The sequence below is a fragment of the Camelina sativa genome, chromosome 18, assembly GCF_030686135.1.
Source record: "Camelina sativa cultivar CO46 ecotype springtype chromosome 18, ASM3068613v1".
Classification (NCBI taxonomy): Eukaryota; Viridiplantae; Streptophyta; class Magnoliopsida; order Brassicales; family Brassicaceae; genus Camelina; species Camelina sativa.
Window position 1 is genome coordinate 14,838,116 of NC_141897.1, and position 4,610 is coordinate 14,842,725.

The 4,610-nt window shown below is 36.4% G+C and overlaps 1 pseudogene across 1 annotated transcript; it reads left to right on the top strand.

Moving 5' to 3' along the window:
- Nucleotides 1-3,389: 3,389 nt before the first annotated feature.
- Nucleotides 3,390-4,383, top strand: LOC104761152 (pectinesterase inhibitor 4 pseudogene; annotated as a pseudogene). Its single transcript, XR_015589415.1, has one exon. The product of XR_015589415.1 is annotated as a pectinesterase inhibitor 4 pseudogene (transcript).
- The last annotated feature ends 227 nt before the right edge of the window (nt 4,384-4,610 follow it).

The following is a 4,610-nucleotide window of genomic DNA, read 5'->3' on the forward strand; positions in this document are numbered from 1 at the left end:
AAGAAAAACGTCGCATCTCTATTTTGAGGGTAATTTCGCAATAATCTAACTTTGCGCGACAAAAATCAGCAATAATCAACCTTTGCGCGAAAATCATCAATAAAAGTACGAATGGCCAAGCTCATAAAGCAACCAAGTTCGCAATACCAAAAAAACAAAAAAAAAAGGAATAAACGATAATAAGAAGACGTATCACTCTTGATTAGTCTCGTCGGCGCCTCCGACAACAAACTCCAGGAAGTGCTCGAGATCATCTTCACGACATGACTTCACGTGAAGGTGCAATCACAAAAACAATCTAGCTGTATCGCATGCACGCCTCGACGCCACAACTTCCGCGTTTGCTCCTAGCCATGTCAAGCTAAGTCATCTCGCCATTTCGTATGCGTGCCTTGATGCCACGACGTTCCCGTATGCTCCTCGCTGTATCACCTCGCGACCTTTCCACCAAAATCTCGATTTCGCCAGGACCTCGAGCAAGCCACGATCTCAACCTCGCTAGGTCTTGAACACGCCGATTTGACAAGCATCAGAGTGGACACATCGTCACGTGAGCTATGACTCTTTCGCGTCAAATATAACACCATCACGCCATGCGTCCATCAACACATACACGAGCTAGTTACCTCGCCATTAACCACCATGCAGAAAAATCACCTCTACTTCGAGACGCCCCGGAAAGATAATGGCGCCACTGTCAGTCCCGATGTCGTCACTTTATCCCCTGCGTTTCTACAACAACACGCGTGCTACAGAACTCTATACAAACACCATTACGCAGACTCGTCGCCACCGCGCCTCAACCAATGGATCAGCACGCTAGAACAAGTCTTCAATACGGATTCAAACGAACCTCGCAATCTCGTCTGCACCTCGCCAAGGTTTCATTGACGCGGCATAGGCGGTACGAACAAGACATCTCACAAACGGCAAACTGCGTATGGCGTCCTGTGTATTGTACCCGACAAGCTCAAGCAAGCCATCGCTCATCGGACTGGGGGGGGACCATTGTTGGATATGGGTTTCGCCCCCAACATTCTATGAGGCCCAAATAGAATACTCTCAAGATTTTAGGGCCTGAAGTCATGGATATGGCCCATCTGGCCGCAAGGGGAAAATCGTTATTTGCAGAAAAGACAGAAGGGGCCCTAGGTCAATGGCACACTATAAATACAAGATGTCATTGTTAGAGCTCTGGATCCGAAATCTTGGCAATCAGAGAGAAAAGAGCAATTATTATCGTGTTATTTATGCTTAGATCTTTGATTGCATTTTCTGTAAACCTTTCTTTTAAATTCTACATTAATAAAATGACAAGTTCTAATTTATCCCCACTTATATTCGTATTAATAATATTGTCGATTTTATACCTCAACCGTACCTACGGGAAACAATCTATATTAATTAATTTCAGACGACGAAAATGTTATTATAACTGAAGAATAATGAGACTGTGTTGTATGAGGCTCACGGTCATGTTGTTTTCCAGCCAAGAACACCAAGTGGCCCATGTTAATGTCATGTCTCTTCTCAATTCTCATTTTTTTTATTTAGGTTTTTTCAATATTCTTGAGAGATTAGTATTATTGTTTTCTATGATAATATAATCAGGGTTCCTATGTGGAGACCGTACTTATCACATGTTCTTTGGCTACTATATGTGAATATTATGGCGACGGTCTATGATTGTATATATCATTATATCATAGACCACGGGATCAGCCAAGGCTAAGATATATTTTTTTTTGTCTTAACTCTAAAGGCTAAAAAGCCTAAAATATCAAGTTCGAAACTTAAAGAATAAAATATTAAAATGGCAAGTAATACTTAGCCATAATGTAATGAATAATGATAATTGATAAACATTACACGTCCTTAATACGTTGCAAATGACAATAGAAAAAATACATCGCATTAACGTAGAACATTAGAAAACACTCTATTCATGTTCAATGGACCCGCGTCACCCGCCATACTTGGTTAGGAGTTTGTATTTGGACCTTTTTAACTTTAATTTCTCCTCTTTTTTGATATTCGGATTGCACATATATAGAAGAAAACATTAAACAGTATCGAATTATGAGTAAAGAGTAAGATTCTCATCATATTATATAATTTCTGTCTTGGTTTTTTTTTTTTTTTGTTAAGTTTCATGAAAGTGTAACTCAAAAAAAGTTAACTACTACTAGATTAGTTCATCTCCTTTCTATTACTTTAATTAAATTTCGTCGTATTTCATATATCTAAATCAAAATGAATTAGGAAACGGTACGTATTAAATATGGCTTCAATTCAAATAACAAGTTATTTAACTTGTAAAATGCCAAGTGCCAACCAATACAAAAATTATGTGTCGTATAGTCATAGGTAATACATGACAGACCAATTTGCAAATAATTAATTCTTTGAAGAAAACTAAAAGGACCGATCGAGAAGAATGAGTTATTCCTCCAAAATAGGAGATCTAATCCATGTTCATCACATCACGTGTCACGTACTTAACATTTCATTAGGCTTGAATTGCGGACTAAACTTGTAATAATGTTCTAGTTTTATTTGTAGACAATTTAAGACTTCCTAATTCCTATACTATTAATTTTTATGTATGTTCTCTTTTCACACCATACATTATTTCTGAAATTTTTATCTCTTTTCACACCCAAAGGAGCGTTCTCGTCGAACAAATAAAACAACCAATGATGATAGTTGCTAAAGAAATTAAGATACCATGCATTAGATTGTTCTCTATTCGAATATAGTTCGGTTGAATTTCTCTTCATATGCATACAATTTACGGTTTACATTTACAAAAAAAAAACAAAAAAAAACAGAATAAAATTTCCGCATTAAATTACAATTTTAAAAAAGCTTCACAAGATCTACAAATAGTTTCTGATTGTTATGAACTTATGACCCAAAACTGACTTTAGTTTATAGCAAAATTGAAATGGTGAAAAATATATTGGCATCAATCAAAAAACTTAATTAACAATTAGATGTATGAATGAGAGGAGTTAATGAGATCGTTAGTCCCTAGCAGACTCAAAATGGCCGGCGAAGTCAAATATTATCAATGAATGCGGATATTATTATAATCAAGGCTTAAATTATTACTTATTAGTGGCCTTGTTGAGTATACACTTTTTAACCATAGCAAAAGAAGAAAGCCATAATCACAACTGAATTATCTTTACTGTTGTATAAAAAAACACCATTCGTATTGGGAATATCTAAGTTCGAACAGTTGAGAGTTGACCCTGATATATTATTATACGATCTCTTGACCATTTTGAAAAATGAAGTTACGTACACATACACATTATACGATCATGTTGTTATATAAAGAAACTTGATACATCTAGATCGATATAATTAACCAAAAACTTACATTAAAGAAAGAAAGATCTATTCAGTTCCTTTTGAATTTAAAAACCAAGATGTGCATGTGTGTTGTATATATATAACACACACAACATACAACATAGTTTCATAATTCGTCTCAACAAAATTTGTCCACAAATACACGAAAGAAAATACAAAAAACGGAAGCTGGAGCCACCATTAACATGTCGCAATTCCTCTTATACTCTCTAACGATCGTCTTCATATTCCTAGCATCGACAAACATCCAAAAAACAGCAGCCGGTCGACCATCCTACTCCCAAAACCACAAAACGTTCGTGAAAACGGCTTGCAACTCGACAACATCCCCTGGCAAATGCTACAAGTCTTTATCCTCATACTCCACCACCATCAAATCCGACCCTATCAAGCTATGCATCACCGCGCTTAACCTCAACGTGAAATCCGCAAAGGAAGCAACGTCCGTCGTCTCTAAGCTTCTCAAAAAGTCTCAGAAATCCACCGCGGGACGAAAGAATAAAATGTTACCGGAGACACTTATTCTCAAGGATTGCCTCGAGGAGATGAGGGACACAATTATTGAGCTCAAGCAAGCGATCACAGAGATGAAGAATCTAGAAGATGGTGATTCGGTGGCTGAGCATATTACAAACGTTAGGACTTGGGTGAGCTCGGCGTTGACAGACGAAGGGACTTGCACGGACGGGTTCGAGGAGGTGAAAGTGAATAAAGAAACAACGAAGAAGGTTAAGAAGGTTGTTGAGGAACTTGCAATGACGACGAGTAATACCTTGGCGCTTATTACGAATCTACGTTACTAGCTAATGATTTTTTGTTTTTTTTTAAAAGTTATGAAAATTATTGATGAATTATTAAATTAATCACCACTCCTTGCATGTGCATGTTTTCTTCTTTTTTTTTCTTCACGTCAAAATTGATGCGACGAAGTTATTGTATCTACTATATTATATTGTATCATGTTAGAGTGCATTTAATTAAGCCAACTTGTATGACATATTATATATATAGGTTTATTATGCTTTAGTAAAATGTCAAAAACTTTAGCAAATAAATTATACTCCTATTCAACAACGAATAACTAGTTTAACTATAAGTCTACAAACAAACAAAAAACATTTCATTACTATGAAAAACAAACAGCCACGCATGTGAATTCCGCGGTGCATGGTTACTAGAATAGAGTTGTCTAATTTGGTTAAGTCGAATTAAAATAGAATCAAAATCAT